The sequence below is a fragment of the Crocodylus porosus genome, unplaced genomic scaffold (genome assembly GCF_001723895.1).
Source record: "Crocodylus porosus isolate Cpor-Errol unplaced genomic scaffold, CroPor_comp1, whole genome shotgun sequence".
NCBI lineage: Eukaryota > Metazoa > Chordata > Crocodylia > Crocodylidae > Crocodylus > Crocodylus porosus.
Genome location: NW_017728918.1, coordinates 13,287,645 through 13,301,369, shown reverse-complemented (window position 1 = coordinate 13,301,369; position 13,725 = coordinate 13,287,645). Strand labels below are relative to the sequence as shown.

Here is a 13,725-nt window from a genome sequence, read left to right as displayed (position 1 = left end):
ACCTGGCTGACTGTTCCTCCCAGCAGATGTCTAGGTAATTTAAATCACTCGTGATAAATACATCCCTTGCCTTAAGTGCCTCTGCAAGCTAGCCTGAAAATTCCCGGTCCTGCTCCTCCCCTTGGTTGGGGGGTCTGTAGTAGACCCCCACCATTAAATCCCTCTCCCCACGGCCCCCTTGTATCTTGACCCAGAGCACTTCAGCTTGCCCCTCCTCTGACCCCATTCTGCTGGCAGAAGATGTGTATTGCTCCTTGACATAGAGCGCCACACCCCCACCTTCCCTTCCTTCTCTATCCCACCTGTAAAGCCTATAGCCCCTAATGCTAACTCCCCAGTCATGGGATGAATCCCACCACGTTTCTGTAAGCCCTATTATGTTTGGGTTTGAACTGGCTATTCTGAAGGCAAGTTCCTCCTGTTTGTTCCCCATACTATGAGCATTGGTATATAGGCATTTAAGGCCTTGCATAGCTGTGTGTGCCACCCCCCGATTTGGGAGACTGTCTGGACCCCTGTTCCCTACCTGGGCACTCCTTGCATTTGTCACCTGTCTTGCTAGGGTGGTGTCTCCACCTCTTCCTGTGGCTCCCTCCCCCAGTGAGGCTAGTTTAAAGCTCGCCGTATGAGATCAGCCAACCTGAAAGAGAAGACACGCTTGCCTTTAGGAGAGAGGTGAAGCACATCCCACCCCAGCAAGTCTCCTGCCCAAAAGCATGAGTCATTATCTAGGAACCCAAGGCCTGCCTGGCAGCACCAACTGCATAAGCACCAGTTGACCTTGCCAATGCAGGCCTCATGTCGTCGTCCCTGCCTACTCACCGGAAGAAGAGAGGAGAATACCACCTGCACCCCATCTCCTAAAGCTTGTCCCCCAGAGCCTTGAATTCCTTCATAATGCAGTCAGGGTTGCCCCTGGCTGTGTCATTCATTCCCATGTGGATGACAACTGTGGAGTACTGGTCTGCAGGTCAGATGTAGGCCAGGATCCTCTCCGTGATGTCCCTAACCCGAGCCCCAGGCACAACGCTGACCTCTTGCACCGTGGGGTCAGGCCAACAGATGGGACCTTCCAATCATTCAACTCAAGATAAGATTACCCTGAAAAAGAGCACCAGTCCAAGTCATACTGGTATACCAGTGATGTATCTGCTGCCCTATTCATTTTATCCAAAAGTTGTCCTTTTGCTCAAAGAAACAAGCTCCCTGCTAACTAATGGCCAGGTACTATAAAGGCATCTCTTGTGGCCAGCCAGCTTAGGTGACTTGATTATGTTCATTCTTAACTTTAGAGACATTTCTAATGAAGTAATATTCAGGGTAATATGGAAATATGCATATATGTAGCACATATGTTCCATTTCCAAACTCTGTGTCCCTCTGGGAACTTAAAACCCCAGAAAATCCTTCAGAAATCCTGGGGATTTCTGAGTCTTCAGAAAATCCTCCATATCAATTGGAAGGATAGAAGAATGAATGTCAGTGCTCTGGCTCAAGCAAACACCACCAGCATTGAAGACATATGGCACCAGCTCCACAATGGCTACAAATGGTATTTAGAGGATTGCTTTTGGGAACTGGCTTGTAGGTAAAGTAGATATTGTATTAGAATAATGGTCCAGGGTAACAGCAAGGATTAATTGATTTCTAGAAGCCTTTTTTGTGACAAAGTTTCCTCAAGGTCTGCTGTGTCTGCTACAGGCAAGCAGACACACAGGCTGGAAAATTAAAGACATGTACCACACTGTTCCATAATATGAGATAAGGTGGCACCAGGTCACAGTGCCCAACTGCAGAGCCCTTGGGATTTCTGGTTTTGGGGAACGGACCAAATTAGGAGAATACCTGGAAAGAACCAAATTAGGATGTGTGCATGTGATTGTGCAACACAGGGATATGCTAACAGGACAGAACATGGACAGTATGACGACCACAGAGAGACTAATCAGTGATGCCCAAAGATGAAGAGTTATCAGAAGGAAAAAAGGATACAAAAGGAGAGATTTCAGAGAAGCAAAGGTTCCCTGAGAGAGGGATCCCAAGGCCACGATGGACAGAGGGCATGCTACCAGCCCATCTCACCCATCCCACTGAGGGTTAGGCCTTGGCCTCTGGCCTCCAGGCTGCTGATATCTGACATTCAAGAGAGAACCTCAGAGTGAAGCTCATGTACTGGCCAGGCATACCTTGACTGTGCAGCTCTAGGAGTGGCAGATATAGAATTATTTGCATTATTCTTTTCTGCTATCACTGTGTATCAATAAAATTCACCTATTATCAAATGGAAAGATTGTGGTCAATCTGGGGGTCTGGGGTGCACATGGAAGAAGGTAGTAGGGTCATAAATCTAGTGCCAACACTCCATAGGACAGGACTTGTCATAAGCATGCCTGGCAACCAGCTCCCAAAATAGGTCCTGTACTCTCAGCTCACCAATAGTCACTGCTCTATAGGTAGGGGAAAAAAAGAGATTCAAGGGCACTTTGAAGGTCAATCCGAAGGAATGCAATATTAACATCAGCACCTGAGAGACTCAAGCACACGAATTATCCCTAATGACACTGTAATGTATAACAAGGAATTGATCATTTTGAGCCAACTCGTCTCACTGTAGAGACGGATAGATTATAGAAAGGGAAAGAGCTGTGACATCACCAACATCACTGCTTCCTCCCAAAACTATTTGCTATGTCTGTAACTGAACATCAGGATCTTGGATTGGCCTCCAAGAGACTCATGGGGCACATCTACATAAGACACTAGTTGCCATAGTGACGAGCTACAGAGACATAGTGACAGTGGGCACAAACCATGACGCCAATGCTATGTCACCATAGTAACAAGCTATGTCACCGTGGCTCATAGCTATGGCAAGGTAACATCTAAAAATAACCATGTGCTATCAGGACTGCACAGTACCAGTGCGCAGTCATTTAGTACTTCCTTTAGATGCAAGTACTAAATGACTGTATAGTACAAAATGCACATCCTCATCCCCATATCGAAGGACTGCTGCTGCTGAAAAAAACCACAGAGGAGAGAGCAGAAGGAAAGCAAGCAGTGAAGGAACTGTTTGCACAGGGGAGACACCAGGCTGCTGTGATAGGTAAAAGCCAGAATAGAAAGTGGCTCTTCTCCTAATATGAAGAGAGGATGTACGATTTTGCTTTGTTCTGTTTGTGTTGTTAGAGACTGAGGTTGTTTGGTGGGAACTGAACTGCTTGAGGAACTAATAGCAGAGTTTATTGGCCTGCAAAAGGCAGCATAATAAAGACTCGCTTACAGGCACCTACAACAATTGAGGGAGCACAAACTTGCCAATCACAATGCTGCCAGCCATATTTTTAGTGAGGTAGTATGCCAAGCTGACCAATACTGCAATGTTACATGTCCATCAACTACAATGGTGCAACTAGGATGGGGCAACTGTCCTAGGCACCAACCTGGGGTGGGGAGAATGTTTACCACTGGTGGCTATGCAACCATGCCGGTGGTATGGCATCAGTCACTGTGCCCTAGGTGCCCGGCCATGTTGCTATGCCACTGTAATGAGCCAGATATCTGGCTCAGATGGTTGATGTATGAGTGTCCACACTGCTCCTATATGATGAATAAGAGTGTGGACAAATAGTATCTTGGACCAAAAAAGCACTTCAAGAACTTTCCAAAGGTTGTCTCTATTGTGCACAGCTTACCATCTAACTCTTTTGAGCTGTTAGGTGTAAATGGAATGTCAAGGTGAGGAAAGGTGTAGGCATTTTTGACTAGCAGGAATAGGCAGGAAAATGTACACAATGGGCACATTTTCACAAAACACTTAATGTACAGTAGCCTAATAACACTGTGCAGTAACATGCTGGGTATAAACCATGCTAATACGCTAGTATTAAGCTACTGCAGTCACTAAAAAACTGTGCTGGTGCTGCTGTGCAGTAACTGTAGGTTAGTGCTTCATTAAGTGTGAAACTAAATGCACAATAACTAATGTGCATTAATGAATGTGTAGAGGTGCCCAGTATGCAGCAGGAACAACATCAAGCTAGCTCTGACACACTGAATGTACTGCCAATTTTTGGAGAAAAAAGTTCTGTATATAGGCCTGTACAGTCATCTAGGAGTCCCTGGCACTTCATATAACAACTGTCCCAGAGAAACCTCGCTAGAAACATGCCTCTAAGATGATTTATAATCGTTTTTGATCTGTCAATAAACCAGTTTGTAATCCATCTAATATATGCCATCTTAATTTTGTATCACTGTACTTTCTTAATCAAAATGTCATGCCATATATAGTTAAATACCTTACAGAAGTCTAAATATGTTACATCAATGCTACTGTCTTTATTAAACAGATTTGTAATCTCACCAAAAATATCAAATTAGTTTGACAGCATCTATTTTTCATAAACTCATGTTGATTGGCATTAATATCATCCTTTGATTCTTCCTTAATTGAGTCCTGGATCAGCTGTTCCATTATTTTGCTTGGGACGGATGCCAGGCTGACATGCCTATAATTATCTGGATTGTCCCATTTACCATTTTTTAGAGAAGCAGTATTAGCTTTCTTCCAGTCTTAATTTATTTTCTTTAATTCAGTATCCGCATGTCTGTCTTGGTTTTGCAGCATCATGATCTAACGTTACATCTAAGCAGTGTGTAATTTAAAACCTGAAGTCCACTTTGAAATGCATGATAAAATCAAATACTTAACCCAGTTGCAACACAACTCCATTTTCTGAAGCCCTCTTGCTTACTGCATCACAAATGGTTTTAGTGTCACTAAATGCAAACCTATGTCATCTGTTGCTGTTATTACTTTTGAAAATAGAAAAGAACATACTGAGAGGTTCCCAAGCACACTTCCTGTTTGTAGTAGTGATAAAATCCAAACTGTAAGTCATTGTATGGACACAGACAAGCAAATCCTTTGTGATATCTTATAAAATAGTAGATAGCTTGAAATTTCAGATTTTGTTAAGGAGGCGATTCTGAGTGATAGGAAAGTTAAAACTCACAGGTGGTATTAAAATAGGTGAAAAATAGGCAGGGCCAGCCCCTTCTATCCAGCTGAACCTGCAGCTGCAGGGGGGCCCGCAGCCAAGAGGCCATGCCCCACATGTCCCCTGCCACCTGAACCATGTTTAAAGGGCTCAATGCAGGCAGGGAGCCCCTTCCTGGCCAAGCAGGGGAGGAGTTTCCGGCTCCACTCCTGCCTTGGCCCCAGCCCTGGGGAGGGATCCCAGGTGTCCCCAGCACATGCTGTCCCCACCCCATGCCCATGTGCGCACAGCCCAGCCCTGACTATTTTATATCAGTGAGTTTATAGAGCTAGCAGCAAGACTGGGAAAAGAAGAGCATAACTACAATTTTGATTTTTTGGTGGATCAGGGAGCCCCAAAACTATATCTTGCAGGGGGCCCCAAAATAGGGTCTAAAAACAGAGATAGTCTTTTATTACTTCATTTTTATAGTCTTTTTTTTTTAATAAAGAGATTTATAGGACTTTTAAAATTTCTTTCAAAATTTTCTTTTCTGTTTTTTGATGTGTCAATGGAAAAACAAAGAATTGTTCATGCTTTCTAAACTGCCAGAAAATGCCATATTTTCTCACCTGCAACATGCACCTTTTCCCAAAAACCAGCTGCTAGAAATTGGAGTGCACATTATAGACAAGGAATACGGCAAATGCCATTTCTGCCACTCACCAGCAAAACTAAAAGTAAAATCTGAACTTGAGCCACAGGGAGCAGAAAAATAAGTAGGTTTGACTGCCTCACTGCTGTTACTCAGTTATTTGCTGCAAGAAGGTGCATCTACACCAGACACTACTGCACAGGAGCTCCTTGCTACCACACAGTAGCATTGCTAGGCACTAACCGTGCGCTGAAGCTAGCATGCAGTAGCATCAGAAAAAAAATGTGTGGCAACAGTACTGCCCAGTAATGCCAGTCATTGCACAGTGATACTTGCATAAGCAAGTATTAAATGACGATGATCATGATGTTGAAGATGTTGACAACAATGACAACGATGCTGACGAGGGTGATGATGAGTCCTCACAGAAACTCAAGGGCCTCTTCATGCTAAGCACTATCTGAATGCACAAATGGACACGAACACTGCCCCAAGAAAGCTTACATTTTGCAAAACACATAGTAGGATTCTTGTAATAATGTGATAACACCAACCTGTCTAAATAAGAACAGAGGTAATGAAATAATTTCTGAGATTTCACAGTGAAATTGGATGGTAACTGCTTGATTACTAATTCTCACCTTTGTCTCATATACTTTGGAAATTAACATCAGGGGTTTCCATATAGACATTGCAGTAGTTTTATTCAGACCATTTTGATATGCAACCAGTTACTCTAAGGCAGTTCTGACAACTCAAATTTGAGTCAGGGACGCTTACTGCAACATCAAAGTTGGTATACTTAATGCAGCATGGAAGTCCTCCAACTTTGCACTGAATAATTGGGACAAAACGACCCAGGTAGTCTTCATGTAACATCAAAGCTGTACATATAATAAGCTCATAGATAAATGCAAAAATGAATACATTCATTTTATCTCCTAGTTTTGGAGTTGGCTATGCTTTTGTTGTTATTTTGTTTTGTTTGAAAATTAAGCTAAAAATGGCCTGTCTGAACATTTTTCTTTGTTAACAGACTTCCTTTTGTAGATTCATTCTAAATAGCATAAAAGCAAACAAGAAATATGTCCTGAAGCAATATTAAAGGGAAAATATTAAAGGCTGTGAACTGACCAGAGAAAGGCCTTATGAGTCTTTGTGGGAAATCTTAAAAGCGTAATATCTGTACCCCTTTCAGTGGGAGGGGCAGGGCAAAGAAAGACAGACAGACAGACCTTTATTAAGCAAATATTTAAAACTTTATTATGCAACTGTTAAAAAAGAAATGGTGAAAGTGCCGCTAGATGCAGCTTCCAAGTCATGTCAGAGCAGGCTGCAAGGACATGGACATATTGCACTTTGACCATCCATATGTATAGTTTCCATACAGGATCTCAATGCAGATTCCACCATGCTTTCTCACTGGGCACTGGCAGAGGTGGCAGATGATCATCAGAGTACTGGCAAGCACATCTGCAGGGTGGGAAATTTTCATTTTATCCAGGAGATGTGAAGCAAAGCAGAGTGCAGGCCCAGCCAGTCAGCCAGAGCTTTGGCCAAGAGCCAAGAAATCTAGGCTAAGCAGCGGAGGTGAGTCAACTTGATTGTATGTGACCAGGAAAAGGAAGCAGTGAGTCTTCCAGAGGCTCAGCTCGGTCCCCCTGGCTGCAAGGCCAAGTTATGGGCCAGGAGCTCCTGCAGCAGCTAAGGAAATCACAGGCACCTGTCCTAAGGTCCCAGTCAGAGGACAGCCCACACAGGGGCCCAGGTACAACAGACCGAACCTGAGACTACAGCCTGCAAGGCCCGCCCTCACACTCGAACAAAAACATTCTGGTAAAATATCAACCTGCTAAAACCCCTGCCGGTACCCTGGAAAGGGGCGAGCAGTATCACAGCGCGAGGACCAAGCAGCCACCCACAATGCTGCCTTGAACAAAGTGTCAAGTGTAGCAAAGAGCAGCAGCAGCCAGGAGCACCCAGGGAAGGCATGGAACAGATCCTCTTCTACCTCCCCTGGACAAAAGGGGCAGGCCACTGGTGCAGCTGGATCCATGTAGTGGACAAGCGTGCTGGTGGCCAGCAATCCATACAGCAATTGCCACTGGAGGTTGCCGGTCCTTTCAGCAATGGGCAACTTATAAAGCACACATCACATGGGCTGGGCCAGTGTGAGTACTGGTGGCACTAGGCACCACCGCCACAACATGTCAGAACAAGTGGCAAGGATGCGGGCATGGTAGACATGCACCACCCATATGTACAGGGTCTTCTCAGGGAGCACGCCAAAGCAAACCCCAGCATTACTATCAGGAGGAATGGGAAGAAGTGGTAGAGTGCCGGGCCCTCCACCCAGGTCACTGTCCATAGCCAGACAGTATGCAACCAGATAAGAGAGTTGACAGTGTTATCAGAGCCAAGGCTTGACAGCCTGTGCTTCAGGGCTGGGTTTCATGGCTCCTGCAGCAACCATGGAAATCACAGATGCCTGGCCCAGGGATGAAGGTGGAAGGTGGCTTGCCAGGCCCATAGCAGGCTGTAATAGAAGGGCAGGAGGGCACCCCAGTCCAAGTGGGCAGGTATCTCAGCCAAACCCAAGGCACCCCACCCATTGCAGAAATACATAGGCCAGCTGTTGTTGGGGGGGTGGGGGGGTGGAAAGGGAGCTGCCCACAGACAGGAGTCTCTGGAGGGCTTGCAAGCAGAAAGCAGCTACCCTGCCTGCCGAGTTAACCAAGCCCTGCCCTCCCCCAGCTGTAGGTAGGTAGAGAATGGCTCAGGGGAGTCAATGGTGCCCATCTCAGAAAAAAATCCACCAGCAATCTCTAGCTTCTCAAGTATAAGTCCGGTGGGAGGTCCAACATGGCACACCAGTGCCATAATGTTGCAGCTGCCAACTTGTTCATAAAGAGGACCCACCCACAGTTGGAGAAGCCAGGTAGATGCAAGCACCATCACTACCAGCACATCTCCACCACATCACCGAAGCCCTCCCAATTCCAACTGTGGAAGACATATGGCCTGAGGGACACCCCCATGGGCCTTAAGGCCTTCGCAACACTAGGTGAGACCCCAAGCAGATCCAGGCGGGGGGAGGGTGTTGGCCCAAGTACCAAGAAGCATGGTGTCACTCTTGGTTCAGTTAATGCAAGCTGGAGGGGCACATTGACAGTCAACCTATGGCTGGACATCACCCTGGGTACCAAGGAGGATGGTCACATCATCTGCAGATGCCATCAGCCTGACTGGCAGACCGACAACCATGCTGGAGGCAATGGAAGGACAATGCCAGTCGGACACCATCGCAGTGCATGGAGCAGGGGCTCAATGGTTAGGGTGTAGAGCATTCTTGAAACAGGACAGCCCTGGCAGTTGTCTTTACAGGCTGGGAAAAGGGCACAGAGTGCACTGTTCACTTTCAACAGATTGGAAATGTCTCAGTATAAGACCCAGAGGGCAGAGGTAAAAACAGGCCCAAACAGCCTCTAGGAGGTTGTCCAAGGAGATAAACCCAATGTTCAGGCCAAAGAGGTCTGTGGCCGTCAACACACTGAGATGCAGGAACAGGTTGTCCTGGATTTTCATATATTTCATAGCCATTAGGGCTGGAAGGGACTTTTAAAGATTATTGGGTCCAGCCCCTGCCCAAGGGGCAGGAAGTCAGCCGGGATTAAATGACCCCAGCAACACAGGCATCCAAGTGTTTCTTGGAAGTCCAAAGTAGGTGCTTACACCACTTCTGGGAGGAGTCTATTCCAGGCTCTGGGGACTCTGACAGTGAAAAAGTTTTTTTCTTAACTATGAAACTTATGTCCAGTCTAAATGGTCTTCCAGGAATTTGCGACCATTGGACCTTGTCTTCCCTTGGGGTGCCCTGGTGAACACACACTCTCCCCGTTCCATGCACACCCCTTATGTACATATAGGCTGCCACCAAGTCACCCCGGAGCCTATGCTTTTCTAGCCATAGGACTCTTCAGCCGGTGGGGCGGGGATCATCAGTCCGTGATTTCTTGTGGGGGGCGCTTCCTTACTCCCACAGCTTCTTGCAGCTCTCATAGGGCCCAACCTCCATGTCAATCTCATCAGGCTCCAGGAGCTGAGAGGCAGGAGGAGGGCCATCAGACCCCCCACCACCTCCCTTACCCCCAGGTCACCTTCAACCACTACAGGGCCTGGAGAGGATGCCAAGGAGGCAGACAGAGAGGGACCATACTGCTCACTAACCTCAGCTCCCCTCAAAGTGGTGGGAAGGACTTGAGGGGATGGCAAGACCTTCTTGGAAGGCCTCTTCTATGCCTGAGATTTGCCCTTCACAGCAGGAGAAGCCAAAGCTTCCCCTGCAGGGGAAGGAAAAGGGCGTCAGGTCAACCTCCGTGGAGGCAGCTGACAAACAAAACAGGGAGTGGCTGAGAAAAAGCCCTGTCCCCACCACCCAACAGGGCTTCTGCACCAGATGGTGCAGCCAGGCATTGGGTGCAGCCACAGGCAGCTCTGCCATGGCCGGCTTCTTCTTCAGGCACTGGTTAGTCAGATGCAATCCGCTGCCATAGCGAAAGCAAGAGGTGTCCCCAGTAGTGAGGTAGACCTCATAATGCTGCCCATGAATCATGAAGGACATGGAGTGGGGCAAACCATGACCCTCCCTGTCAAGAAGTATCAACATCTGCCTTTTAAAGGACAGGACATGCCGGAGCTCAGGAACTTTGCTGCCGAGTGGCAATCTATGGACTGGGCCTATTACCATGCCATAAGAGCTCAGGCAGTTGGTGAGCATATCATTCAAGAGAAATAGAGGGACATTGGAGGCTACCACCTAAAAGGCCGGTGTGTCTAAATGTTCACAAGGCAAAAAATAACCCTGACAGACATACCTGCTACCAAGACATCATGCACCAAAGCAGGGCAGCTGAGGAAGATGATGAGAAGTAAACTCACTGAAGCAGCATAAAGGACATTTTTGCAGCCTACTAGTGCACGTCCACAGCAGCAGCAGACTCTTCCACTCCAATGGCAGGAGGGGCATGAAGCCAGAGCCAAAACTCTGGTCCAAAGGGGCAGAAGCCCCAGCAGTGAACCTCTGGGAGCTGCGTTCAGCCAGCCCAGTGGAAAAATGGTTAAATATGCAAGTAACCAAAAGGGTGGGGGGTGGGTAACCAAAAGGGTGGGGGGCGGGTGCCCATCTTACCAACAAGGAACAAAACAGATGGAAAAAACAAGCAACAGAGGAGAGGATAAAGGTAAGCAATATATCAGGAAAGAGAAGGGGGGGGAAAGAAAGCAACAGAGCAGCTGCAGTGAGGTGGGGGTGAGGGGAACAAAATTAAACCAGAGGAAGGGGAGGAGAGGGGAGACAAAGGGTGGGGGTGTGAGTTACTGCAGGAGAAAGGGCTTTTAAAAGGTCAAAAAAGGCAAGAAAAATTAATGAAAAGTGGGGGACTACAGTGAGAAAGGGCTCAGACTGTCTGGAGGAGGAAAAACAAAGCAAGATAAGGAAAAGGGCTCACAAAACAGGCACAAGCTTTCAGAGCCCAAAAATAACACAGCTGCCAGTGGGCATTTTGAAAGGAAAGAAGGAAGAGAGGGAGGGGTAGAGGGATAAACTATCCTTCAAAAGGGGCATCAGCAGAGGGGTAGACTGTCCATCAAAAGAAGTGTCATTGCGTGAAATCTTGAAAGCCTAAAATATCCTGTGTGTTGCTTCAGTAAAAAAAAAATGCTAACAAGACCCTGGGTGTGGGTGACAAAGGAGGAATAGGACGTCAGTCAGAAAAGTGGAATTGTTGACATCACTCAGATTTCAGTCATCTAGAAGGTTCCTTTTCAGTCCCTTCCTGGGAAGGTTATGTTTTGCTGTAGAGCAGCAAATGACATATAAATGATTCTCAGTCTCTGGATATTTGTGGAGGAAAGGTTAAAGAGCTTCCGCTGTTTCTCAGCAGAAATGGGAAGGATTGAGATGGCCTCATAGACAATAATCAAACGATGCTAAAAGTGAAACAAGATAAAGCACTGCACTAGCAGGAAGCAGCATTAACCTGGAGACAATCTACAAAGCTGGAAACTAAGACTGAATGGGAACATCTACGTGAGATGCCTTAACGCACAGTGGCCTGTTCTACTGCACATTAGTGCGTCACGGCAAAAAACTGTGCTAATGAGCTAATGCGCAGCAGAATTAGTCTACTGCGCTTTAAGTGTCCCAACAAAAGTTTGCCTTTGCTACTCCACATTAGTGAAAGTACAGCACCTTTTTCTAATACCTATATTAGAGGTACTAAATTTAGCGAGCAGTAGCAAAGGCATATTAATGAATGTGTGGATGCGCCCAGTAAAATCTAAACACCTTTTTTAGGAAGGGCTCATAGCAGCACCTCATATTAACAATGCTTGCCGTGCTTTCTTATAACCTTGCTAAACTAAAGTTTGACCTGAAATGTCCCATGCCAGGTACCTACCTCAGGCTTAGTCTTTCTTTCTTTCTGTCTGTCTGTCTTTATCAGCCAAATCTTGTCAGCCATTTCCAAGACTAAGAGTGGCTCTTTTGCCAGAAATGTGCTTTTTTGCCATCTCAGTTAAAAATCTGCCCACATTTGGCCATGTTAACAGTGCCTGAAAATCACAGTTTACACTCAATCTTTATCTGCTAAAATGTGCCATCCCCAGAGAGTACCAGACTCCAGAGCAAGTTTCTGGAGACTTAGATGGACCTCTCCCCCGCCCCGGTAAAAGCCAAGGTAGGGCTCTGGGCATCAGAACTGAGAAGCATAACCACTCCGCTGGCACCCAGGCAGGATTGAAAAGGAAACCATCTCATTTGAATACACATAGGAAACAACTCAGGAAAGTGGGGAAAAAAGTAGATTGTTAAAAGCTTAGTGTGACTTAGTGTGAACAGGGGAGAGAAAAATGTAACTGGGAGTGGAGGTACAGGGACTAACTGGTCAAGGAAATGGAGAGGAGGTATTGGGTTTATCCTGGCAAGACTAGCCTCTGTGGAGGGAAGAAACTGAGGCTGAAAGTCAAAAAGGGAAGGGATGGCCTGTGAGCCAATTGGCTGAGAGGAACACTGAGATTAGATGAGGATACCGGGGCAGAGGCAGGGACTGGGCAGATAAGAAGATCCAGGTTAGGAACGTGTAGGGAGAGTTGGGGTAGGTACAGAGAGACAGACCTGACATGGATCTGGAGTACAGGGATTGAACTGGGATGATCTCAACAAAAAGACTCAACCATGAGGTATGGAAAAAATGGGAAAACTAAGATTACATGAAGATGTTGCAGAGGGACACTGAAACTGGGTGCCAGCAGGATGGGAAAAAACAGATTCAGGGAAGAATTGAGAGGAATTGTGACAACCCAGGCAAGGGGACTAGGAGTGACTGAGCTGTATGTAAGGAGGGAGAGACTGGGAGCTGGAGGAGGGAGCAGGTTGTAGGCAAAGAACCCGGAGGGAAGACTGGAAATTGCTGCATGGGGCAGCTGGGTCTGTAATGAAAAGGGAATGAAATAGGGACCAAGTAGTCAAGAAAAACGGGACTGAGGCAATGAACTGGAGGTGGGGAAGAGGCAAGATTGGGACAGGCAGAGGGTTGAGGCATAGGACAGAAGGGATCATGCCATACTCCCCTCTAACTCTGAAATGGATCCAGAGCCTCCAAAATCTCACTTCTTCCTCCATAGTCATCAAGTATCTGTTAGAAATGTGCAGCTTGCATCTTGCACCTGATAAGAAAGAAATACTGCCCAAGGCTCCTTCCTCCCCCGGTCCCGCCTTAGCCTTTCTCATGCTGATTGCAGGAGCCAAAATTCAATTGACTGTGGCCTTGGGGTATGAACTTTTGGTGAATTGTTGTAGTTTCTGGGCATGCTTAATGAGCTGATGCATATTTACCTCTCCGCCCTGCATACTTAAGTAGCTAATTGTACTATACATGCGATGTATGTAATGATGTAACTACATGTATGCTTGTATGAAACGGAAGTAGCTGTAAGTGTTCCAGTGTCTGCACACGTGCTCAGGAGAGAGAAGATAAATTCTGCTTGCAAACACAATTAGTTTGTCAGAAGCTGATTTGGGCATCAATG

General features: G+C 46.5%; 2 long non-coding RNA genes across 2 annotated transcripts in view; one reads left to right on the top strand and one right to left on the bottom strand.

Annotated features, from left to right (window-relative positions):
- Positions 1-1,644, bottom strand: part of LOC109312179 — a 10,871-nt gene extending 9,227 nt beyond the window's left edge. The window contains exon 1 of the long non-coding RNA XR_002101714.1: positions 1,548-1,644. This is a non-coding gene — a long non-coding RNA (uncharacterized LOC109312179). The remainder of the gene's footprint in view (positions 1-1,547) is intronic.
- Positions 1-13,725, top strand: part of LOC109312178 — a 22,642-nt gene that overhangs the window by 1,325 nt on the left and 7,592 nt on the right. Inside the window, exon 2 of the long non-coding RNA XR_002101713.1 lies at positions 408-411. This is a non-coding gene — a long non-coding RNA (uncharacterized LOC109312178). The remainder of the gene's footprint in view (positions 1-407; positions 412-13,725) is intronic.